Source organism: Emys orbicularis, chromosome 4 (assembly GCF_028017835.1).
Source record: "Emys orbicularis isolate rEmyOrb1 chromosome 4, rEmyOrb1.hap1, whole genome shotgun sequence".
Taxonomy (NCBI): Eukaryota; Metazoa; Chordata; order Testudines; family Emydidae; genus Emys; species Emys orbicularis.
In genome coordinates, this window is record NC_088686.1 from 139,372,582 (window position 1) to 139,399,727 (window position 27,146).

At 47.2% G+C, this 27,146-nt stretch overlaps 1 long non-coding RNA gene across 1 annotated transcript; it reads right to left on the minus strand.

Annotated features, from left to right (window-relative positions):
• Positions 1-9,684: 9,684 nt before the first annotated feature.
• LOC135878771 (uncharacterized) lies at positions 9,685-21,632 on the minus strand. Its single transcript, XR_010561404.1, has 4 exons — positions 21,472-21,632; positions 19,273-19,394; positions 13,059-13,156; positions 9,685-10,049 (listed from the first exon to the last, which is right to left on the minus strand). It is a non-coding gene; the product is annotated as an uncharacterized LOC135878771 (long non-coding RNA).
• Positions 21,633-27,146: the final 5,514 nt, after the last annotated feature.

The following is a 27,146-nucleotide window of genomic DNA, read 5'->3' on the forward strand; positions in this document are numbered from 1 at the left end:
CACAGAAGAACCTCTACCCCAGGCTTGAAGGTGCTTTAAACTCAGCTTAGCAGACACAACAATACGAGCTCAGAATTCCCTTCAGCCCAGGCTGGCAACCTGCCTGCTTTCTAGTGAGAATGCAAGTTAATCAAGCACAGGTGCTGTTAATTCTACAATTCTATCTCCCAATTGGACCAGGCTGTTGTGTGGCCAAGCTGTGAACTGGAAACCAAATCCAGTCCCCAAGTAGAGAAGCCCTGATGTTGCTAACGCTGGTGATTTAATCACTCTTGTGATTTTTGTTGTTTTGTTTTTAAAGCACTGCCTCCTAGAGCCCAGTGATTAGGAGTGAGCCTCAACTTTCATTTTCTAGTCCTTGTGGCTGTAGAGAAAAGCTTGAAGGCCCCAAGTGTAATTAAAAGGCTCAAACACCATAAGGTGAACTAAAAGAACCTCAAAATTATTATTTTTTCAGTCTTATGATTTTAAGTCAATCTCATGATTTGTTGGGGTCTGACTCATGGCTTGGCATTACCATGTCCACACAGTGATAGCATCTTCTATCCAAGGGTCTCCTAGTGCTTTCCAATTAACTAAGCCTCCCAGCATCTCTGAGCACAGTGGTGCTGGAACTATTTGAATAGAGGGGGGGTACCGAAGGCAGAAACCATGTATTTGTGTTGTAATGACTACTTCAAGCCAGCACCCCCCACCCCCAGTTCCAGCACCTATGCCTGAGCAGTATGTATCCTTGTACCAACAGGTAAACTGAGGCACTGCTTGTCATCACAATCAGGCTGACAATAGAACTCAGCAGTCCTGATGTCCATGCCCTGGCTCCAGCTTGTAATCTAACTCCCCATAAAAGAATCCTATTAACGTTTTTTAAAACCCAGCTTAATGCATAAGGAACAGTTAGCCATGCTATTATTCCCCAACTGCCGAGTCACTAACCCGCCCTAGAGCCCAGCGTGGAAGAGCAGGAGAGAGCGATTGTTTACTGACCCATGTGTCAATCGAAGGAAGTTCTGAAGATGCTATAAACCAGTGATACTCAGACTGAGGCTCACACCACACATGGCTTTTTAATGCGTCTCCTGCGGCTCTTTGCAGCACATGATATTAAAACACTGTGTGATTTAATGATTAACCAATCAGGATGCTTTTACTGTGTTATTAATCAACTGTAGTTGATAAAATAGTAACTTGGTCAGTCAATTTGCTGGGAGAATAATAGAGTAAATGAAACAGTGAATTCACACGACTGTGGCTCTTTGGGGTAATGTTGATCCCTAATTTGGCTCCTGAACCACTGAGGTCTGAATATCACTGTTTTAAACCATAGGAGACAGTCCCAAGCTAACAGAAGGGACAGTAGCTTCCCATGCATGGTTCAGAGGCTATTAAAAAAGGAAATACAGGGACTTTTTTATTTACAGGACCATGGATGGCTTTTAAAAACTGGATTGTGGGTAATAGATTAATGTTACATATTATACAGCACCTTCCAGCCCACCAGATCCAAAAGCATTTTGTAAATGACACTAGATAAGGATCCCTTCACTTACCATTAAGGTACAGCAGTTTGGGCAGACTTCTCAGAAGGGCTCAGAGCTCAGCATGCTGGGGGCAGAACGTTGTTTAGAAAACCTGGCTCTAACTGTGGATTGCCGAGCTCCTGAAAATCTGGCCTCAGCTGGGCAAGTGCCACCAGCTGTTTGAAAGGTATCCAGCAGCACTCGCCACTCTTTAGGACAGGAAGTGAAGCACGGTTATTGGCGTGAGGCTGTGTGGTGGCAGAATGCAATTGCCCCAATTGGAATATCAAACTGGGACATGAATCACACCGACTTGTAAAGCACCATGTTCTCTCTAATGGCCCCAAGCAGTCAGGACTACCATTAACATCTCATCTGAAGGCCTCTGGTAGCACCACAAACCCTAGCCCTGTGCTGGGACATTAGTTCATTATTAATTCAGAGAGACAACACGGTTGTGTCTCAGATTACTGGGAGCTGCTCCAATCCAAGCCACAGCACTTGCTGCTGAGGTATCATTAGACCACAGCTAGAGTGATGAATGCAGTGTAAAAATATTGATTGAGAGGTGAATAACTGATTGATCCTGTCCGACCGCTTGGCCGTGCATCTGGCAATGATTAAATTCCCAAGGTCCTCCCCCATCCTGCACTGCGCTCATTATAAAACCTGGGATGGATTTTCAGGGGGCTGGTCCTTTGGTTGTTCCACAGTTCTGGTCAGGAATATAGAAAAGATGTTGCTAGGGCTTTAAACACACACCGTTGCAGCACATTAGATTTTCCTTGGCCATCTCCCATGCAAATATCGAGCAGACCCAATCTTGCTTAGTTTATGTACGCTATACCTACTCGGTATGGCACTCTGTCCCCCTCTAGTGGTGGCTAAGCTTCATGGAGGTTGATGCACCTGCCATGGCTAAAGGAACAGCTACACTTACTGTGGCATTAGCGTACAGACACTGCATGCCCAGCTAGCATGGGTATAAACAGCAGTGTAGACGGTAAGGCCTGGTTTAGGTGAGTAAAGTGTCCTACCCCCAGAGTATATATCCTAGAAGAGCTGTCTACATGCCCAAGAAGTGCTCACCACTGCCTTCCACCTGCCAGAGCCTTTCCTTGCTGTAGTGAAAGGCTCTGGAAGTGGGGAGCTGCCAGAGCCTTTCACTGCAGCATGTAGCTGCACTGCACAGTGACAAGTGTGGACACGGCCAGCCTTCACTGTGGCATGTAGCTATATGTGTCGTACCTGTACTGTGCATACTGCCATGAATGCAGACATAGTCTAAGAGCTGGCTCCTTCAGTTCAGGCAGTAGCGGCTCATGCATTGAGATCCAGAGTTCCCAGGTTCAATCCCTGTTTCTGATGACCCACCTGGGGGCATAGGAGTTATGTTTGCAAGATCCCACACAAGGAGAATCCAAGGCCTTCATCTGGGAAGAGAAAGGAAGACTCTCCTTTTGTTTAGGGGTGGAGCAGGAAGACAGCCAGGACTCATGCCAAATGATAGGAAGTGAGACGCTAATAGGCTGGAACTGAGATGGCTCAGACTCAGCCCTCCAAGGGTTAAACTTCATGTCTGTTTCCCATCCTCCTCTTATTACCCAAGTGGCCTGCATATGCAGCTTTCTGAAGTTGCTAGGTGCAAATGTCCGGCCCTCAGGATATGTTCAGCCAATGGAAACATTCTGGTGCTGTCATGCTTTTGCCTCATGTTCTTGTGGATGTTATCAATCAATAGCTTGGTGGCGGAGGTGTGGATTGAAATTTGGAATAAAACAGAGTGTGTTAGTGTAATGTGCCCCACCAGAACAGGGTTTGAATTCAGCACCTTCAGCATGAAAGCATATACTTCTGCTTTTTTGCGCTAAAGAAGTAGTGCCATTAGCCTGCTGCAATAGTAGGCTATTATCCCATGTGGACAAGCCTCTAGAAGGGCCATGGTGCATATTTCACAAGCTCACTCATGTAGACGAACTAAGCTCTTCCGCTCTTACTAAACAATGTCTGTTTTCTTTTGCAGTTTGCCTCCAGCATTTGAATTACTTTTCATTCCAAGCACAACATGAAGGATTTGCCTGAAAACAGGATCTTTGTTTCTCAACAGTGCATCTGCTCATTATTTTTCCCCATCTTGGAGTTCTAAGAATCCTTTGTTGGTTAAATTACATCCAGTTCCACAACAGCCAGTTGTCATGCTACTGACCAAGGTTGTGACATCATCAGGTGCACATCTGAACTGAGTCTGAAGATTCTATTTCTGCACAAATGCCTTGGAAAGAGGAAATCTGGGATGTACACATAGAGAAGCAGGAATGTTACTGGAAAATATTGGGCCAGATCCTCAGCTGTTGTAAATTTGTTCTTGTATGAGACTGTGACACAGAGGTCCATTGGTGGTTCACTACACTGTGTCAGCAATTCTTGTGGGGCTTGATATACTCACCACACCTAACACACTGTTGTCATAGTATATCCCCAAAAGGTCCAGTAATATAGCACTGGAAAACTAATAACTCACTGATCATTAATATTCTTGCATGGTGTATGTAGGGAGTGTGCTCAGAGTTATAAATACCTGCTAGAATTATGTTCTTAAAATGTGCTTGGCGAGCAATGCATAAGCCCAGTCTGTCCTGGACAAAGAAATGTGTATTTGCCTGTTGTACCAGCCTGGTCATCGATGAAGTGACAATGAAGGTACATCTATAAACAAGCTAAACAAAGCCATCAAACTAGTGAGTAGGGGAGACAGCCTCTTAGCTATGTAAACAGAGGGATCTGGACCTCAACTGATAAGCAGTTGAATCAACTAATTCTATACAATGTTACTGTATTACGCAAATGTATTCTGTAAGGGCTTTTATGTGACACACTGGGAATTAAATATCACTGTGAAATGTCTGCATTAACACTATGAGTTATGGCTACTCACTGATATTATGCTTTAAAGTCTGTGACCAAACACCGAGAGCGATAGGTTTTCTCCCAGACAGGAGTAAAGGCAGCTATTTTCCTGTCTCCAATGTCAACTAAGCTGCGAGGAATCGAAACAATGGAAGCCCAATTTGCATACAGGGGGATGGAGACTTCACCCCTATGAGCCTTCCTACCTCTTGAAGCAGGGCCAATAAGCTTTGGGGCGACAGCAGGGCATCTACACCCCCGCAGGAGAGAGAAGCTTGGTCTGGGCTTTTTCAAAGAATACATTACAAAGGTTGACTGGAGTATAAAAAGACAGGGAAGAGAACCCCATGGAGGTCCATCACTTGGGGGATTCAAGGGGCCAGAGCTCTTAAAATCACAGAATGTTGGGTTCTTCAATCAATGGGGCTGAACCCTCTGGGAATTGAATATAGATGAGAAACCTGCATAGGCAAAGATTGTAACTTGCTGATGTTACGTTTTAGTCTTAGATACCTATTTTTACTTTTCTTTGTAACCATTTGTATCCTTACTCCTTATACTTGGTATTGCTTAACTTTTTGTTTAATAAACTTGTTTTACTTTTACACTATAAACCAATCCAGTGCTGTGATTGAAATAAGAATGTGTCAAACCCCAGTTCAATTAATAAACTGCAGTGCATTGTCTCTTTAAAAGAGCAATGGACTTAAGTTCTGTGAGCGTTCAGCGAGACAGCTGAATTCTGCAGGGAGACAGTTTGGGGAAAATTTGGGAGAGGCAGGTGTTGGGGTCAGTTTGCAAAAAGTAACTGGGTGGTGCAAGCCAGCGTGTGACTTGTATGCTGGCTCTGGGTATCAGGACTGTGAGCCACAGCAGAATAACATGTAAGGCGCCCTGAGTTACAGGGGTGACAACTCCTCACTGGTCTGGATTGAACCCTGACACATTCCAGGGACACACAGGTATTTTGATGATTTCAATGGGAGTTAGGCACCTATGTACTTTTGAGGACCTGGCCAAAGAGACTGAGTGTTTCATGACATTAGGTCATGCAAGAAGTCTATGGCAGCAAAGGGTCTCCCATGTCCCAGGGTGGCACCTACCACTGAAGCATGGATCTTCTCAATAAGATGCTTTATGTGCTCCAGCGTTTGATAATCTAGTTATGTCAACACATGGAAAAAATGAGGTTTACAGAGGGTTATATATCACACAGCATTTGTTCATGTCCCAGATTTGCTCTCAAGTGTCACATGAATGTTTGTAAACAAAAAGTTCTTAAAATACATTTTACAGAATGTAGGAATGCTATGTGATCTTACAGCTTCTTGTGAAGTAGATGGGCCAGATTCTGATCTCACTCATGGTGAAATAATTGGGAGTAACTTAGTAAATTTACTTCCAATTAACATCACTAAGGACATACAGCTCAAGAGTGCCAAACCTTGACATTCACACTAGTTGACACACATTTACTTGCAAAGCAAACATTGTCACCACTTTGTTAATGACAAGCGCCTTCAGACTGTCGGGTGGGCAGAGTGCAGATGGGATTGTTAACTGGAGAATTACATTCCATGACCATTCTTTTCAAAGTCTAAATTCCACTGGAAGGGAGCATAGTATAGTGGCTAGCTCACTTGATTTGGAATCAATTCCCAGCTCTGTCTCGGGCCTGCTGGGTGACCTTGTGCAAGTGACTTTCCCCTGGGTGCCTCAGTTTCTCTATCTGTGAAATGGGATTAATGATACTTTGTAAAGCACTGGGAGATCTAGCGATAAGAGCAATAAGCGTATTGTAAAGTTCATAGGTCAAATCCTACTGTCTTTACTCAGGAAAGATTCCTATCAGGAATGGATCAGACCCAAGGTCCATCTAGTCCAGCATCCCATCTGAGAGTGACCAACAGCATCTGCTTCATAGGAAGGTGCATGAACCCTTGTAGTGAATCATTATGGAGGAATCTGTTCACAAGAAAATCTTTCTTGTTGGTTTATATCCCAATGCAGGAGGATTTGGAATAATCCCTAGCTCTTACCTAGCACTTTTTGTCAGTAGCTCTCAAAGCACTTTTCAAAGGAGCTCGGTGTCAATATCCCCATTTCACAGATGAGGAAACTGAAGCACAGAACAGGGAAGTGACTTGCCTACAATCTTCCAGCAAGTGAGCCACGGAAATAGAACAAAGGTCTCCTAAATCCTAGTCTGGTGCTGAAGCCACTAAGCAACACTGCCTTTCTGTTATGAATCCATATATCCTTTATAAATTTTAACCCATCTAAGATAGCGAGGACTGTTCTCATTGGCCATATAAATGTCCAATCCTTTTTCGAGCTCTTAGCCTCAATGACATCTTGTGGCAATGAACTCAAGTTGTTCACTGCAATGTGCTTTACCATGCATCTGCCATCAGCTTGTCCATTCACCTGGCTTTATTTAGAACTTCTGACATTCCTCGCCGGCTCCTCTGGCTTTGATCTACATAACTGTGTGTCCCTTCCAAACTCTGCCATCTCACTGCTCGCCCCTTATCCAGGCTGTTAACAGATATACCAAACTTCATCAGCCCTAGAGTGGAACTCAGGGGGACCTGACTATAAGGTTTTGTCCTGACAAGTGTTATTCCAATGCTGTCTTTAGCCATTTTCTAATCAATGACGGTGCTTTGCTTTTCACCTGTGGTGCTTTGATTTCTTCAATAGCCTCTTGTGAGAGACTTTGCTAAAGGCTTGCTGAAGGCAAGGAGAGTTATGCCCAAGTAAGGACCACAGGGGTGGGCCTTATGTCAGGCTAAAAGGCAGTTTGAGAGAGCACTGGGCTGGAACTCAGGAAACCTGGGGTCTATTTCTGGCTCTGCCATGGGCCTGCTGAGTGACCTTGGGCAAGCTAAGTATTACTATTAAAACTCCACTTATTCTGATCTTGGTTAGGCAAATGTAAATTCAAACTAACGTCACTTCCTGGATTGGAGCTACTCCAGATTTACTGCTGCATAAGTAAATATCAGGACAGGGCCTTTAGGTAAGCACCGCTCGGCTTCACTTCCCAGCCCTGAGCTGATCCTGAGGGCATGTTCTATTGCATAAGACTGAGTTAGAAGTCACAGTCATACAAGGTACACATCTGAGTTTCCTCCAGATGGATTCCATGAAGTCATCCCATTTCCCTTTGCCGTCAGTCCTAACCGATCACCTTAGTCTCCCATTTAATTACCACTGCATTTACTGCTTGACAGCGAGGGAGCTATTGCTGCAGCAATAAATCCCAGCCCCATCCTTCTCTGCACAGAGGTCTATTGGGACCAGCGAGGTGCCTCTCCAAGACAGAAGGGTCAGTGCGGATCTTGGAGGATGTTACACTTCTGCCTCCAACCAAATGGCTGGCTCGGCCACAAAATGGTTTCACAATGTGGGAGGTGGATTCCTTGGAGATAAAGTTAGGCCAGGCCTTAAACCCAGCTTTATCCTGGAGAAAGCACTGTGGGAGCACACAGTGTCGCTCCCTAAAGGTTACCTTAGGGTTAAGGGCCTGTGGTCACTGCAGCATTCTGCACCTGGATTCTCTAGCACTCTGGTGCAGCACGCTGGAAGTCCAGGTCAATTATAAACTGGGGGTGTTCATTGACCCAAAATACAAGCAGGGTAGAAGTGACTTATGTTTCTGTCAAATTCAATTTCTTGTCTCTATCCTTCAATCGCTAGTGTTCCATGCGCTGCGGATTGTTCCATTGATGGTGCGTAACTGCTCTGGAAGCATTGGCTGGAGGTTCTGACAGGTGGGCAGACGTTACCTGGGGCTTTTGGCACCCCGGAAGGCAGGCTGGGAACGTGGGATGTTTCATGCTGGCTGGATAGTTCTGCGGAAATGATCGGCAGTGAAATAATGAACCAGGTTGCCATTTAAACTGCTGTCCCTGGTTTCGGAGTAAACGCTCCCTGGAGGTGAACGGGGATAGTTCACACCTCTCAAAGCTATTGTTTCAGGCTGTCGCCAGGTTCAGGAATGACATGCACGTTTAGAAGGTTCCTTGTGGCCCTAGCAACTAGGTAAGATATTTTGAAACCACTGAAAGTTTAGATGGTGGAGCATGATTCTGCGGTGAGGGAGGGTGTCCATGGGAAATTCGGCAGCATCATAGAATATATGGGACCCTGTTTTAGGGGCAGAGGTTAATAGAAATGGAGAGCCATCTGGGTGCCTTGGCCGTGCCGGAGCACAACAGTCCTGCATCCATAGCTACGTGGCAAAAGCAGGTGCATGATTGCCTTGTACCCTAGCCTCCATGGAGCCCCTGGAAATAAACCAGCATGGCACTAGGGCTGGGAAACGTTCAAAAATAGCCGCAGCTCTGCACAGGAACACCCCTGGGAACTGATGTGTACACTGCAGGCTTTGTCTTCTGGCAGGTTGGCTGGGCGTGTGCTTCCTGTCATAGAATTCCCAGATTAGCACGGGCCTTGGGCTGCCAACAGCTGCTGCAGCTCAGCTCAAGCAGCCTGTCCGGAAGAGCCAGGGATTGGTCCAATTAGGAGTCTGAGGCCAAGGCAGAGTTTGGAGAACACTTGCCCAAGGTCACTGGTTGAAGCACTCAGCGCTGCTAAAACATGGGGTGGAAGTGCAGGATGAAGCGAGGTCAGCTGCCACCTCCCAGGCTTGGGGTTTGTTGACACCATTAGTCGCAGTGGCCTGTGCGTAAGGGTGTCTGACTGGCAATGGTGGCACACTGCTGATGATGTGACTCCGCACCAGCACAGAGCAGGGGTCCTCATAACAAGAGGGATGGGTTTCTGTCATCCTCTGATACCCAGGCTACCCATCAGCAAATGGAGGAGGTGGGATACCTCTCTCTCCAGTGAGTGACAGAGCCAGGGAAGAGGAGATCTCATTTCTCACTCTGCAATCAGGGGAGACCCCCCAAAGCAAACAGAGGGGTTCTCTGTCTTTCCCTCTCTCAAAGTGAATGGAAGATGCTCTGTATTCCTAGTCAATCCTGCTTTGGTGTGGAAGTGGACCTGATAACCTAACAATAGATCTTTCTCCTTTCTAAACTCGGCCACGAGTGGGGAAGGCAGGAGAGATTTGTCCATCTTTATGCTCCCTGCAATTTTCTAAATGATTTTTTGAACATGGAGTATACAAAGAACCAGCAAAAAAAACCCAAAAAACAAACAAACAAACAAACAAAAACAAACCACACACAAAACCACAAAAAAAACCAAGAAGGAAATTAATTCAACACAGAACTCCATTTAATAAGTGGGGAGGAGTCTGTGAGTTTAGGGGGAACTGAGAACAATCAATCAACGTAAAACACTTACTCTAAAAATACAGTGGATGCCAGCCTAGTACAGATGGGGTCATCCCTCAGGTGGCAGGGAGAGGAGAAAGCAAGGGGATAAACATTCAAAGGGGGGAAGACATAGACACTGAAAGAGGAAACGGGAACAAGCTGGCAACTAACAGGCCTTGTCCCAGACACCAGCCTGGTGGGGACCAAAGAACAGGTCTCAATCTTCTTTCTTCATCTTCATCTGCTAGATGAAGGGGACTTGCAGACTCACCGTGATCAAAACATAAGCTTGGTCTTGGGGCCACTGTCCCGTCTCTTCTAGGAGCAGGCTCTGGCCAGGGCAGAGAGAAAGTGTGTTACCGAATCACACTGGCGAATGCAGAGCTGTCTGACCAATAGCTAAGCCTGCTGCCCAATCCCACCAGCTCCTGGCACACAAGGGAACTGAGAAGTGACTCCTTCTCCGAGGGCCAGTCTCATGTGTATGGAAGAGGGATGGTCAGTCACTACTGGAGTAGGTTCTCTGGTATGCAGGAGGTCAGCCGAGATGGTCATACTAGTCCCTTCTGGCCTGGAAGTCTATGAATCTGTAGTCTCTCCCCTTCCCCTTCTGCTCACCCGCCAATGGCCTCCACACTCCCGTCCCACTATCGTGCCATTACAGGTGCAAGAGCCTTCTCCTCTGCATGTCCAGCCGTGTGGACCAGCTCCCCTGAACCTCACTTCCTCCAGCTTGCTCCAGCCCCCAGCTGAAGAGTCACTCCCCTTCCCCGTGGCTCTTCACTTCCCCCTCCATTCGTTGCCATTTCGCTTCAGAAGCTGTTACGAGCAGGGGCATTAGTGGCAGGGTAGACTGGGCTCAGGCATTCCCAGCACTGGGCCCTGAGGCCATGGCCAGAAAAGGTGCAGAGCCTGGACTTCACTGGCTTGTCCCATTGCTAGCACCAGTGCTGAACAATGGGCTGGACAGTTACTAGCATTGACAAGGCCCAAGGGTTCCTCTCCCTCTGGTTGGTCTGGTGCTCACGCTCGTCCCCTCCTGCGCTTGCCCCCAGCTCCGCCCTTGACGGTGAGAACAGGCGCGGAAGGGCTCTGGGTTCTAGTCCCACTGACTCTGTTGCCGTAGTCGCTACTTGGCCTCATTTTCAGAGATGCCAACACTGGCGGGTCCCCGCTGGCTTCTGGGCCCCTGGAAATCCAGCCCTTAACCTCCATGCCTCAGTTTACCATCTGCAAATGAGGATCACACCTATCCACCTCACTGGCTTAATTACTGCGTGCAGAGCCCTCCGAGAGACTCAGAGGACAGGCACTGCAGCTGCGCACAGTGTCAGGATCACACCCGCACTCCTGGAACACAGTTTGGAGGGGGAGAGGAAGAGCATTGATTGGCTGAGGCAGGGGAGGGGCAGATGGAGCTATAATCGTCCTTAGCAGTAAGTCCCCAGGTACCATCACAAGCTCTTATGCAAACTGCCACTGCCTGCGCATCACACAGCGAGCCAGCCGCGTCAAGGCTCGTGTGCGGGGAAAAAAACCTAAATGCCACGTTCTGGATGAGACAAGGCAAAGCAGCCGCCTCCGCACTAGGTTTTTAAAATGATAATTGGGCACTTCCCCTCCCCCCCAGTGCAGCTACCAGAGAAAAGACAAACAATTGCACTTTGATCGAGCGAGAAACAAAATCCTCCAAAGAATTCCACACCCACCCACCCGCACAGGGCCGGGCAGTGGGCACAGGAGCCCAGCTGCTTCGCGGAGTGCTGCGCTATGCTTTGCTGCATTCCAGATGGGCTTTTTCCACGTGGGGTAGGGAGGAAGTAGCCTTGTCCCTGCTCCCAGCCGTCCTCGCTTTGTAAGGGAGCTTGCTGATCCCTACCTGCTCCGGTCTCGCACCAGCGCTGAACTCGAGCTATGGGAGTGATATTGAACCAGAAGCACGGTGCCGTTTTTAGACTGAAGTTTGAAAATTCACTGCACTTCCTCCTCCTGGGGACTGGTACTTTCTTTCACCAATCATTTTATAGCACACTCAACTTCCTCCCAGGATCTCTAGGCATTTTATAAACACTGCACTAACTCCAGCAACACGCCTGAGAAGAACAACTGTTAATATTCCATTGGAGAGATGGGGAAACTGAGGCACAGGTGGTCGAGGCCAAGATTTTAATAAATGGAGGACTAAACTCAGGCTCCTGACTCCAACATTTAGTCACCTAAATAAGGTGGCCTGATTTTCAAAGTGCTGAGCTCCTATGGACTTCAGTGGGAGCTTCTGGGCGTTCAGCACCACTGAAAATCAGCTCATTTACTTGGGTGCCTAAGTATACACTTAGAGCCTAACTTGAGGTCCCCTTTTTTGAAAGCCTTGGCCATCGCAACTCAGTCTTGGTCACACAGTCAACAGCAGCACAGGCAGGAATAGAACCCAGGAGTCCTGCCTCCTTGTCAGCTGATGTAACCAGAAGAGCATACGCCATCTGGGCATATCCCACCTAATCAATCCCCCGCCATTCCACTGGTAGCAGTTCGCTCTCTCCTCTCCTCTGCCTGTCACATGCAACAACGTAGTCTGCTGAGGACTGAAATGCTTTAGTTTAACCCAAATTTTGGGGCTTCCCTGGGGTAACCGGTGCAATATAATGGCCTGAAGAGGTCAGACTAGATGATCTAATGGTCTCTTCCGCCCCTAAACTCTATGGGTGCGTCTACCCTTCACACTCCTTATGGCAGCGTGTAGAGCATACACCTCAGCAGCTCCCCAACATGGCTCTCAACAGCACGGCTTAGGTGAGTAAAGACATGCCTGAACCTTACAGTATGTACCCTACTAGAAGCCAAGCAGCGCCTCCCCCATCTACACTGCTTTATTTAGCAGCATAGCGTCCCGCGGCCTCTCTGCTGCCGGAGTCTCCCCGACTGCAGGAAAAGGCTCCCGCAGTGGGGAAAGGCTCTGGCAGGGGGGAGGCAGAGGGGAAAGGAGCCTTTTCCCACTGTCTCGCCTCTGCCAGAGCCTTTCACTGATGCATATAGTGACAACCCACAGTGCGGACGCAGCCTGCTTTTCACTGTGGCGTGAAGCCACACATAACTTACACCACGCTGCCAGCAATGTGCAGTGTAGACCCAGCCTATGAGATCTAGGCGTGGGGCTGGCATTTTGAACGCTCAAAACGCCACGTACAGAAGAGCTGTTTACCACCAGAGTGTAACTTGGATTGACAAACAGCAGCCCCGTGAGAAAAGGGAATGTGTAGGGCACCAGCGCACAATCTCACAGCGCTCCTGGAGGCTGTAACTCAGTGACCCAGTCCAGAATGCCCTTCTGTTCCTGACTGACCTCAGTTTGCTTCAGGAGCTCCCAGTCCATTTGTCCTCAGGTCTACGTGGGCTCTCCCAAAGTGGCCAACAGCTTCCCCAGCTCCGTCATCAGGAAACCTGGATTGGAGAAATAAGTGCATCAGGAGAGACAATCACTGGAATTTACCCCACACGTTCTAAAGAAAATAGGAATAATGCTTTGCACTTATCTAGCATCGTCCAAACACTTAGTGGATGAAGTCTCACAAATCCTCTGCAAACTAAATATTATCCCCCGTTTGCAGACGAGGTTAAAAGAAAGTGACTCAGTAGCAGAGTTGGGATTAGAACCCAGGATTCCTGACTCTATCCCCTTTCCCAGTCATTAGAACATGCTGCCTCCAGCAATAAACATGACAGCTATTGAACGTGCTGAATAGAAGAGGCACAGAACCAAATTCTGATCTTGAGCAGTGAGAGCCAGAATCTCTCCACTGCAGTCCAGCGAGTTACTCCGGATGTGCACCGCTGTAACTCAGAACAGAAGTGGGCCCATTGTCTGTGTATGGGTATGTTTCTCCTCCATTGAAAAGTGGGTAATTTCCAATACCCATTCTACACCTTCAGAGTTTATAATCTTGCTGCCAGCTAGCAGACCCTGAAACAAGCTCCCTAGTCAGTGTCTGGGCATGCTCCAGCTCTCTGATAATGGTCATAGATAAAACAACACTTAACAGACAATACACCTATTAAACAGTAAGGTCAGACTGTCCCACAGCCTGAGAGCAATTGAAGGCACTAACTACCTCCTCTGCATCAGCAAGGGCCTTCAGGAGCTAATGGGTCGTTAGCCCAGTAAAGAGATTCCCAAATTACTGATGGGCCAATACACAAAGTAAAACTATTTCCCCATGCTTATCTCTCCCCCCCCCCTTACAGTTCCTTATATCTTCTTGTCAAGTGCTGGAAATGGGCCATTTTCATTACCACTAGTTATTTTTCTCTCCTGCTGACAACAGCTCACCTTAATGGATCGCTCTCCTTATAGTAGGAGTACTTGTGGAACCTTAGAGACTAACAAATTTATTAGAGCATAAGCTTTCGTGGGCTACAGCCCACTACTTCGGATGCATAGAATGGAACATATATTGAGGAGATATATATACAGATACATACAGAGACCATGAACAGGTGGGAGTTGTCTTACCAACAGACCTGCGGGTGGCTATCTTACAACAGAAAAACTTCAAAAACAGACTCCAAGGAGAGACTGCTGAGCTGGAATTGATATGCAAACTAGATACAATCAATTTAGGATTAAATAAGGACTGGGAATGGCTGAGCCATTACAAACATTGGTTTCAGAGTAGCAGCCGTGTTAGTCTGTATCCGCAAAAATAACAGGAGTACTTGTGGCACCTTAGAGACTAACAAATTTATTAGAGCATAAGCTTTCGTGGGCTACAACCCACTTCTTCGGATGCATATAGAGTGAACCATATATTGAGGAGATATATATACACACACATACAGAGAGCATGAACAGGTGGGAGTTGTCTTACCAACTCTGAGAGGCCAATTAAGTAAGAGAAAAAAAACTTTTGAAGTGATAATCAAGATGGCTCAGTACAGACAGTTTGATAAGAAGCAAGTGTGAAAATACTTACAAGGGGAGATAGATTCAATGTTTGTAATGGCTCAGCCATTCCCAATCCCTATTTAGCCCTGAGTTGATTGTGTCTAGTTTGCATATCAATTCCAGCTCAGCAGTCTCTCTTTGGAGTCTGTTTTTGAAGTTTTTCTGTTTTAAGATAGCCACCCGCAGGTCTGCCAAAGAATGGCCAGACAGGTTAAAGTGTTCTCCCACTGGTTTTTGAGTATTATGATTCCTGATGTCAGATTTGTGTCCATTAATTCTTTTGCGTAGAGACTGTCCGGTTTGGCCAATGTACATGGCAGAGGGGCATTGCTGGCACATGATGGCATATATCACATTGGTAGATGTGCAGGTGAACGAGCCACCGATGGTATGGCTGATGTGATTAGGCCCTATGATGGTGTCACTTGAATAGATATGTGGACAGAGTTGGCATCGGGCTTTGTTACAAGGATAGGTTCCTGGGTCAGTGTTTTTGTTCAGTGATGTGTGGTTGCTGGTGAGTATTTTGCACTGAACAAAAACACTGACCCAGGAACCTATCCTTGTAACAAAGCCCGATGCCAACTCTGTCCACATATCTATTCAAGTGACACCATCATAGGGCCTAATCACATCAGCCATACCATCGGTGGCTCGTTCACCTGCACATCTACCAATGTGATATATGCCATCATGTGCCAGCAATGCCCCTCTGCCATGTACATTGGCCAAACCGGACAGTCTCTACGCAAAAGAATTAATGGACACAAATCTGACATCAGGAATCATAATACTCAAAAACCAGTGGGAGAACACTTTAACCTGTCTGGCCATTCTTTGGCAGACCTGCGGGTGGCTATCTTAAAACAGAAAAACTTCAAAAACAGACTCCAAAGAGAGACTGCTGAGCTGGAATTGATATGCAAACTAGACACAATCAACTCAGGGCTAAATAGGGATTGGGAATGGCTGAGCCATTACAAACATTGAATCTATCTCCCCTTGTAAGTATTTTCACACTTGCTTCTTATCAAACTGTCTGTACTGAGCCATCTTGATTATCACTTCAAAAGTTTTTTTTCTCTTACTTAATTGGCCTCTCAGAGTTGGTAAGACAACTCCCACCTGTTCATGCTCTCTGTATGTGTGTGTATATATATCTCCTCAATATATGGTTCACTCTATATGCATCCGAAGAAGTGGGTTGTAGCCCACGAAAGCTTATGCTCTAATAAATTTGTTAGTCTCTAAGGTGCCACAAGTACTCCTGTTATTATTACAAACATTGAATCTATCTCCCCTTGTAAGTATTCTCACACTTCTTATCAAACTGTCTGTACTGGGCTAGCTTGATTATCACTTCAGAAGTTTTTTTTCACTTACTTAATTGGCCTCTCAGAGTTGGTAAGACACTCCCACCTGTTCATGCTCTCTGTATGTATCTGTATATATATCTCCTCAATATATGTTCCATTCTATGCATCCGAAGAAGTGGGCTGTAGCCCACGAAAGCTTATGCTCTAATAAATTTGTTAGTCTCTAAAGTGCCACAAGTACTCCTGTTCTTTTTGCGGATACAGACTAACACGGCTGCTACTCTGAAACCTCTCCTTATAGTGTGTATGGTAACACCCATTGTTTCATGTTCCCTGTGTATATATATACCTTCTGTATTTTCCACTACGTGCATCCGATGAAGTGAGCTGTAACACACGAAAGCTTATGCTACAATAAATTTGTTAGTCTCTAAAGTGCCACAAGTACTCCTGTTCTTTTTGCGGATACAGACTAACACGGCTACTACTCTGAAACCAAATTACTGAGGAGCCTAGAATTCTGTTTGTGTGTCTGCAGGAGTCTAGGCAGCAGTTTTACATGGTTCCCATACTTCCGCCTTCTCAGCCCACAAAGACGTAGCAGTTCTTGCTTTAGCTTGATTTAAAGAAAGCTCCATTAGATGTTGGATTCATCCCCCAAAGGAAGGGGTGGGAGACCCATATTTGGGACATTTCAAAACAGAGAGACAAAAGCCCCGGGGAATGGACTATAGCAAATAATTTTGCATTGGGAGTTGAGGGGAAAGGAGATGGATAAATGATCCAGCAGGCTTTCTCCATCCCCAGTTGTGTGGCTGTACAAAGACTTGGACTTGGACACTTGGACACAGGACTTGGACACTTGGAACATACATGGCTTTAGCTGCCACACAATAGATGCACGTGGCAGCAGACACCCCCGCTTTGTTCCCTTGTTTGTACAACAGAATATCACAAAGCATATTTATAAATTCTTTTGTTCTAACCAGGTAACAGTGATGTTCTCCAAATGCCTGAAAAGCACAGCCTGGCTGCGGATGGATTCTTTGGACATGGGCAAAGAGATCATTTGACTAATGTAGCACACCGTACTGCAGCTATTATAGGAGGGAGGCCTGGATCTGTTGTGTTTTTAATTGATTAGGCAAATTTAGTGTAAGTGAAAAGTGCTGGGCCTGGAGACTGATTTCCTCTCTTCATCCAGAGCCTAGATACAGCACAGCAATTATAATAGGCCACTCTCTTACCACTTCAAAAGTTATTTCTCCTCCCTTGGTATCCTGTTGTTAATTGATTTATCTCATTAGACTGACTTAACACTTAGTAAAGCAACCCACATCCTTTCATGTATTTATACCTGTTCCTGTATCTTTTACGTCATACATCTGATGAAGTGGGTTCTAGCCCACGAAAGCTTATGCTCAAATAAATTTGTTAGTCTCTAAGGTGCCACAAGGACTCCTCGTTTTTTTTGTTGATACAGATTAACACGGCTACCACTGAAACTTCAGCTTTGAGATTCCCACCATGGACAAAAGGGGATTTCGCTCTCCCTGGCCCACTTATTCCTTGGCCTCTCTGCTTAGAATGCCAGGATGTGCATTTAAACCAGGTCATGGTTTACACATTTTGGATGTCTGAGACCGACCAGTTCATTTCAGAACCAGAGATCTGGGAATGAAGTACACCCAGACTCCTCTTAAAGCAGTTGTCATCAGTGACTTTAAAAAATGGCACCTTTTTACTAACTGTATCAACTCCCTGTGCATCATCAAGTCAGAGCATGTGACTTGACTGACACAAACCATCCTTTCCTCCTGCAGTTGCAGTTATAGGAAAGTGAGCTAGAGTCTGTTCTGCCTCACCCATTGTCTGAAATGAATCCTTATCAAGAAGCACCCTGCACAGGACAGAAATACCTATGGTCTGACCAAGGCTGATGCTCAAGGGGAATTATATATGTGCAGCCCGGTAAAGCACTGGCTTTTTTGCAATAACATCTTAATTATTTTTATTTATTATTTGTACTGTGGTAGCACCTAGAGCCCCAGTCACGAACCAGGACCCCACTGCGCCAGGTGCTGTACAGACACAGAACAAAGGCATTTCCAGCCCCAAAATACAAGCACATGGTTAATGTGCTGCCCACTGTATGAGATCAGTGTTTTTATTATAGCACAGAATGATACAGGAAGCTGCGGAGAAATTTTCACATATTTACCTCTAGGTTGCTCTAGTTCAGGGGTGGCCAACCTGAGCCTGAGAAGGAGCCAGAATTTACCAATGTACATTGCCAAAGAGCCACAGTAATACATCAGCAGCCCCCCATCAGCTCCCCCACCCTGCTCCCAGCGCCTCCCGCGCACCGGCAGCCCCGCCGATCAGCGCCTCCCCCTCCCTCCCCGCACCTCCCGATCAGCTGTTTTGTGGTGTGCAGGAGGCTCTGGGGAAGAGGGGGAGGAGTGAGGGCATGGCAGGCTCAGGGGAGGGGGCGGGAAGGGGTGGAGTGGAGTGGAGTGGGGGCAGGGCCTGTGGCAGAGCCAGGGGTTGAGCACTGAGCACCCCCCTTGGCACATTGGAATGTTGGCGCCTGTAGCTCCAGCCCCGGAGTTGGGGCCTATACAAGGAGCCGCATATTAACCTCTGAAGAGCCGCATGTGGTTCCGGAACCACAGGTTGGCCACCCCTGCCATAGAGACAAGTGTGTGTAGGTGAGTGTGGGTGTAAACTGCTGCCCTCTATTGGATGGAATGGGAACTGCTCAAGAGTGTGTCAGGATACCTGCTGCTCTCAGTTTGTGATTTCCCTTTAGCCCTGTTGTTGCCAACAAATTCCAAGCAGCTAGCCAGGCCAGCATCACAATGTTTTATATTATACTCTCTTGTACTCAGTGTTTTTGAACACCAGGATAGCTTATTCACTAATGTACATGGGGAAATATTTATTCAGTCTATTTTGGGAAATAGATTATTTGACCCATGTGAGTTGGAGATCAATTTCCCCCTCTCAAACGGACCCTGTTCAAACTTACACCGCTCATCTGTACTAAAGACATTTCTAGCCCATCTCTGGGGGTTTTTTAAAGTCAGACGGTGCCACCTAGTGGTCAGAGAAAGTATAACCATGCTTGGGCTTCCAGTTCAGTACATTCTCTCAACTGCACTGGTAACTGCATAGCTTGTCCTGAAAAAAATCTTAAATACAGTTCGACTTTGTGAAACTAGACAGAATTTGGACCGTGTCTGATTGGGGTTGTGTTTATGCTTGCTTTCTTTGTTGAAGAGCGTCGTGGATCTCACCTATAGATCAGGGCAGTACTGGAAGATTTTGAAGAGATGAGATGAGGCTCAGGTGTTGCAAATTCATAAACAGTTAGATTCAGAGTGGATCCCTCTTCCATTTCCAGCTGCACTGGGTTTTCCTGGAGGTGGAAATGCAGGAAAATGGAGGTTGAGGACAGATGAGAATAGAGAAAAGGGACTTGTATCAAGACACTCTCTACACTGCAGTTTGGATCAAGTCGGGAAACTATTTTCAGGAGCTGACCTTGAAACACATTGTCCTTCTATACCGAGATTTCTATCAAAGGATCTCAACAGATTTTATCTTGTAGAATATGTTATTATCCCCGTTACGGATGGGGAAACTGAGGCACAGACGGGAGGAAAACGACTTGCCCAGGATCACACACAGTGGCAGTGCCAGAGCTCAGAACAGAAGCCAAATCTTCTGACTCCCAGTCCCCTGTTCTCACCACTGGAAATTCCTACCTCCCCCAGTTTGTCAAACAGCTTCAGATCCCGTAAGGTGGTTCTGCTGGCTGACGTGGGCAGGGGAAACCTATCAAAAATCCTTAGATCTATGACAGTTTCCCTGCACCATTTTAAAAACCTTGCCTCTGTCCATGCTGTGTGGCACTGGCCAACAGATCATTTCTTGTAGATGGTGTCTTAATACAACCCACATTGCAGCAGAGATGGGGCCTGACTTCTTCATTGTCTTGTACCCAAATGCTATGACATTTCCGCACCCAAGCAGAGAAACACTCAAACACAACTGCTTTATTGAATTGCTAACTCCTCAGCTACCCTGAGTTCACTTCCTGAAGCTCTACCAGTTCCTGTGTCAGCTTTAAAGTGACAATGTCTCTTGGCTGAACAAACATATTGTACTGCAGACAGTATTGAGGAAGGCAGCAGCAAAGAAAGGATGGCCCAGTGTCTAGGGGACTGGCCTAGGACTGAGGAGACCTGGGTTTAAGTCCCTGCTCTACTACCTCTATGACCGTGGCCAAGTCACTTAGTCTCTCTGTGCCTCAGTTTCCCCACCTATAAAAAGGGATTAGTAGCATTGTTCTGCCTTACAGGTGCCCAGATACTATGATAAAGGGGCCATATAAGTGCTGAAGACAGACAGAACCTAGAAATCTAGCCAGACAGAGAAGTGCATAATTTGAGTGTCTGGGAAAGAGTGGGGCCTGGAGGGTCAAATGTAGCACTCCTTGCAGTAGAGAAATGGGGCTCAGTTGTACCCATTTATAGTCTATCTGGGTGAGTCTGAACCACTCGCCTCCATCTCAGAACCCCTTTTGGCGTCACTCAAACTGCCTTGCAATGACATTTAACAGAGGTAATGCCGGATGGTGGGAACTGTACAGCGCCCAGTGCTATGAATTTGGCCACCCTTTGAACTGAAGGCCTCAGAGAAGGATCAGATTGAGTCATTGTGTCTCCTCTTGCACTGTTTGGAATGTTAATTAGGAAAATGCAGGTGTCATTTCAATGGAATTGTCAATGAAGGCAAAATAACTTTGCAGACATACCTCCTCTCATCCAAAGGACTTGATACGCTAATTAAACCTCACAGTACACCTCTGTCAGGTGGTACGTATCCTTATCTTACAGATGCCTCGAGAAGTTAAATGACTATGGTCACTAGCATATCTGGGAATAGAACCCCCAAAACCCTGAATACCAGTTCCCTGCTCTAACCACTACACTGCACTACTTCAGTTTTAGCATTAGTTTTTTCATCCTTCACAGCTCTAAGTGCCTCCAAGGCACCTCCCTCTTGCAATCGGGGAGGCCAGCTGTGTTGTCAGGACCACGCATCTTGCAGTTACATAACCCAGCAGAGGCTTTAGGTCATCTCTAGCAGGAACTTCAGGGGCACAATCTAGAAATATTGCTAGGTCCTGACAGCAGAATCTCAGTTAGGGGCAAGGATGAAAGAGGCAGAGAGGACCCAGCAGGATTTTCTGATCCCGGTTGGGTATACAGCATTAGCAGTTGCAAAAATATAATGTAAAAATCACTGATTTGAATTTGGAAGCCGAGCAAACGATATCTGGGATCAGCACGCGAGAATAAAGGAGAACCCCAGGCTGTCCTTTTAACAGTCCCTTTTCCAAACGGGTGAGCGCTTATCCCTGCTTGTAAAGTAAAAGTGAAAGTACCTCACTGCTAGTTTAGCCCACTGCTCTGTATTATATAACCAACCTTAGGAACAGGAAGCTTCCGTCGCTGCTTGTACATGTTGATGAGTTTGTTCCATGGAGACAGCTCTGCCTTCGGAGATCCTCCATTTAGATCCTCTGTTTACAAAACCCCACAAATAAAGCAGTGAATCCTCTGAGTGGTCTCATCGTACATCCTTACGCTGTCCCATATGGAAGGGTAATACATGTCCCAGATACAGTATTTGATCAAGGGCCAACTCCTTTGCTGGCATATCTCCAGTGGAGTGAATGGTGTTAGGCCAGTGGAGAGCTCAGCCCCTCGTATTTAAACAGATGAGGTCATATAAAATTAACTAAAATGAGTTATAAAGGGTGGCCACATACTGTGGTGATAAGGATCATAAATGCACTCGGATCAAAGTGTCATTTCTCAGCTGGACTCTTCATGGCTATGGAAAGGGTTTCTACTCTGTTTCTGACACATCCACAGTGGCTTCTCCTCCCCAGTGCTGAGACCTGCTTCCATGTCCATTGGACTGAGCCCAGAGACTTTCCCAATACAGCACAGAGTGCCTACAGTAACTGAGTTCTCAAGATTCAGGGATCAGCATGGATGTGAAGGAATAGACAGAGGTATCTGGAAACCTCGTCTACCTACCAGAATACCTGACAATTCTCAAGAGATGTAATTCCCAAATGGATCAGGAGGGATTCCCTTTCCCTGCAGCCTCTCTATCATTCCTCACCTTTCAGGAGGCACTCTCTCTCCTCCTTGGCATGGAAGTCCTTGGGGGTCATTGCCAGGGGTCCTGCAGTCAGTGTGATTCCTTCGTTGTCAGCACGCAGAACCTGGGAGATTCCAGCCCTGAACCCAAAACACAGTTACGCATGGTTGGGTGCTCATGAACAGGATGGCACTCAAGTGACCACATGCTCACTCACTCCAACCACGAGAACAAGGCCTTCGCCCAGTTCAAAGCAAAGAGGTGGATCACATTTAAAACACCAGCACAACCGTCACTGATTGTCCCACTTGTTGAAGGACTTGACCTAAAGAGGCCAAGGACTGGAAGGGGCCACAACGCTGATCGCTCATGTACACCTAAGTGCAAAGCAACTCCATGAACGTCAGTGGTGTTAGTCCAGATTTACAATGGAGTTACTCCACATTTACACTGGAGTTACTCCACATTTACACTGGCATAGCTGGAGGCAGAACCGGGCCTTTCACTTACAATGTCAGGAGTGGAGCCCGGTGACTGTACATCCCAGGATATTTCTATAGCCCAGCTAGTCTGTGCTGGTGCTGACAGCCTATTGCAGTGGGTGAAGAGCAAATAAGATGCTGCTTGCTTAGTGATCTTCTGTAAAGCCCAAACTAGTGGCCCCGTATAAAGAGACCATTGCCCAGGATCTGACAGGCTTCCAGTTGTCAATATGGGCCCACAACAAATTCATATTTACTCCGAGGCAACCCACAACCCTCTCCACTATCTAAAGGCTGAATGCTTGTCCCATTTAATGGTCCCCCAGATCTGTGTGGGAGGGGGACTGGGAGTTTGGCCACCTATCTCAGTGAGGCCAGGATCCGGCCTTGTGTTGCTAACAACCAAACTCACTTTCCCCATGTTCCTGTGTCCCCAGAAGCTTCTCCCACCCTCTCTGCCTCCCGGCCAGAGATTCCGCTGCATAGATCCTGGGCTGTTTTATCTTTGCCCACAGCAGTGTTGACAAAGCCACCGGAGTCTGCCATCTCCATGCCACTGGGGTCCAGCATAGGAGGGGATCTCCTGCCATGGCTGGAAGGGGCTCCCCCAAGACTGATATTCTTCAGTTCTCCAAGGATCTCCTCCATGCGGTTGCCTGTTGCATCTCCACAGGGCTCATCGGTCGGGTGGTCGCCCGTTAGCTCTTTGGCCGCTGGCTCGCTGGTCTCAGACTCAGCCCCAGCAGGCACCAGGGAGCTGTTTTCGTCTAGGTCCCTGACGTCCCCGCTCTCTTGTGCATCTGCTCTGGTTTCTGGGACCTCCTGCACACTCTGCCTGAGCCCAAAGAGGTTCCTAACAAGCTGGAGCACCGAGGGCCTGCTGGAAACAAGGGGAATGGTCAGAGGATTCATCTCTCTCAGCCTTTGCAGGAGGGGATCTGGTGAGGTCACCCCGACAGCTGGGCCGAGGTTTCTCAACAGTTTAGAACCAGGGATTCAAATTGAAATATGGCCGCCTCCAGACTTCAGAACTGCCTAGGAGTTCCAGAGTTCTGCGGGGGAGGCGGAAGACCAATCGAGCTGAGATGCTGTGCAAGAAGGGAGCAACCAGAGAAATGGTGGGCGCTCATGAAACATTCAGTCATAGCAAGATGACTTATTTATATGGAATCCCCCCTCCCCACCCCTGTCATCTGGCATTGATTTGAAGGCTCTCCACTTTGATCTCTTACAACAAGATGGAAGGAAAAGATAGGTCAGTAGAAATGTGGGCAAATTGCTCCAAAAAGGGATACTGGTTAAATAAGGAAGCTAAAAATATTTACTTTTGCTGTAGGTATTGTTAGAGCAAATGGTCTAAAAGGAAGCAACTCCACTGGTCACTGGGAGATAATTAATTCCTTGCAACAATAAGAAAACAAAGAAAGCAGTCCATTTCTGATGGTTTTACAGTTTCACTGATGAGTTCGGCCAGGTCAACATTAGAAACATTTGCTGGTTCACATTGGCTCACAGCAGTGTTGACAAAACCACCGGAGTCTCCCATCTCCAAGCCACTGGGGTCCAGCATAGGAGGGGAAATGGTGGGTAGGGTTTGTGATTTTTTGGTGTCTTTTCTATACTGGCAAAACCCCTAATCCTTTGCTAGTATGAACTGCATCTACACTAGGAGCGTTCGTCAGTGTAGATACACCAGCAAACCTTTTCTAGTGGAGACCTGGTCTTAGTTCTCAGTTGCTGTGCAGGCTGCTTTTTGCAGGGCGACATTTTTCCACTTCGGCTCTAAGGTCCCCTCTGCATTGTGACAATCACGGACACTTATTATCCACAGTCCTGCACCCCACCATTTACACCAGTCCACAATGGGTATAAAACACTGCCATTCTGATCTGGGAGCATCTGCCACCCTCTTTGCACTGGCGTACGTGCCTCTGCAAAGCCAGGGCAATGGAGAATCAGGGCCAGGGTGCGTGGGATCTCTGTTACAATACGGAACTGCTCTGAGGCGGTTAAAAGACAGCTCAGTCTTGCCATGAAGATAAGACCAAGCAGCATTAGCGCCAAGTTCCTGAATCATGCAACGGCCTTGGACGCTGCTGAGCTCCAGCACAGTTCAGTCCCATCGCACTGCACGACCAAACCGGGCCTTCACCATGTCAGCAGAGCATTGCATTGTACGTGGATCCCCCTTCACAGTCGATACAGAAGAGATGGGATCTCAAAGACCTGATGATCTCAATTGCCTTCAGCTGTCAACACCATCTCCCAGTGGTCTTAGTACCTCTCACCCCTTCATACTTAACACTTTCAAATCCATTTCCTGGTGTCCTGGATACCTCTCTCTTTTCCCCCCTCTCTCTGACACACACTCCAGCCACACCCATTTGCAGATGTATCATGTTACTAGCGAGAGGAGACGCTTGTTGTTTGAATCGTAGTTTCCCCCCGGGGTGGAATTACTGGGAAGCTCATAGGCCTAGAACAGAATCTCTCACAACTCTTCTCTGGACCAAGAAGCAGGTTCTGATGGCCCAGGAAGAGCTGGCTGATCATTTGATACGAGTTCTCCTCCTTTTTTCCAGGCACTTAAGGACAGCCACACAAGAGAAACGTAGGATTGTAACTGAGCAATGAGTATGTCTTCTATAAGGCTGTGTCTAGACTGGTATTTATCTTAACATCTCTCCCCCTTGCTACGGTGATAGTAACAGTGGAGATGCTAGCATAGCTGCTCAGAGCAGATCTGGACAGCAGAGTGGTCAAACACCAGCAGCCAGTGCCCACTAGCAGGGCAGCACCAGTGTTAATGCAGCGATGGGCCGTTTTAAGAGGAAAAAAATTCAGGCCTAAAACTCAGATCTGCCATTAGCTAGACTGAGCCACAGACAACAAACTTGTTCATGCAGAAATAAGATTGCTTGGAGCAGCCTTGTGCCCTTCCAGCATGTCAAGGTCAGCTGCACTCAAACCTTTGAAACCAGGAAATAGAAAGTGAACTCACTGAAAAGTTCACTCAACAACATATTAATGCAATGCTATTACACGGCACTAGTGCTCAGGAAGTAGATGTGGCAAAGTTGCCCCCACCTGACCTTGAATATTCTTATGACTAATCACAAACAGAAGTGGTTGGATTCAGTCCACTCACGCCACTGGAGTTACACTTTGCCCATAGTGCTTCAGAGTCATTCACTCCTGTGTGATTTGCCGCCCCATCCCTACTCTCTGCCTCCCATCAGCCATCAATGCCTTACCTCCCCAAGGGCCATCTCTCAGCAGATGCTCCTCCTGCATCTCCTGTCTCAGAGCATTGCCCGCACGGCTCCCCTGTTGCTCCACTTCCCATGCTCTGCTTCTCCTCCTCATCCACGCTGGCGTCAATGCAGCTACTGCTCTCAGAGAGGTCTGACAAGGCCCAGTCACCGGAGTCTCCCATCTCCATGCCACTGGGGTCCAGCATAGGAGGGGATCTCCTGCCACGGCTGGAAGGGGTGCCCCCAAGACTGATATCCTTCAGCTCTCCAAGGATCTCCCCCATGCGGTCGCCCGTTGCATCTCCACGGGGCTCATCGGTCGGGTGGTCGCCCGTTAGCTCTTTGCCTGATGGCTGGCTGGTCTCAGACTCAGCCCCAGCAGGCACCAGGGAGCTGTTTTCTTCTAGGTCCCCAACGTTACCCTGCTCTTGTGCGTCTGCTCTGGTTTCTGGGCCCTCCTGCGCGCTCTGCCCGAGCCCAAAGAGATTCCTGAAGAGCTGGAGCACTGAGGGCCTGCTGGAAACAGGGGGAATGCTCAGAGGATGCATTTCTCTCAGCCCCGGGGTGAGGGGATCTGGTGGGATCACAAAGGCAGCTGGGCTGAGGTTTCTCAACAGTTTAGAACCAAGGATTCAAATTCAAACATCCTCCCTCCCCCCTCCCCGGCAACAGTTCCCAGGAGTTCTAGAGTTCCATGGGGGAGGGGAGGGATGCAGCTAATCTATCGGTAACGACTATTATATCACTTAGATTGTAAGGGCAGGGACCGTCTTTTTGTTCAGTGTCTGTACAGCACCTAGCACAATGGGGTCCTGGGCCACAACTGGGGTTCCTTGGTGCGACTGTAATAAACAATAATAATGTACAGGAATCAGTTATTATTATTTGTTACTGTTCATACTGCTGCTCCTCCACATCCGAGCACTGTCCATGTAAAATTAATAGCGAAATCCCTAGTAGATTCCATGGACTTTCTTGGACTGCTCCCTTTTGGGGTGAAATTGCTGCTTGGGCTAGAGTTGGTGTTTTTGATTTTTGTTGTTGTTGCTAGATTTTATTAAGTTATTCTCCCCCCAGCCCTTATGGCTACAATTTTCAAAAGGGCTCAGCTCTCATTTAGGAACCAAAAACATCTAGCAATTTAGTGTAACAAAAGGGAGCTTCTGGGTGAAGATCTAGCCCCTATTGCGGGTGGAAATCTGACCTGAGCTCTTGGCAAAATCTCCCCCAAAGTGACTTATTATTCTAGTTTTG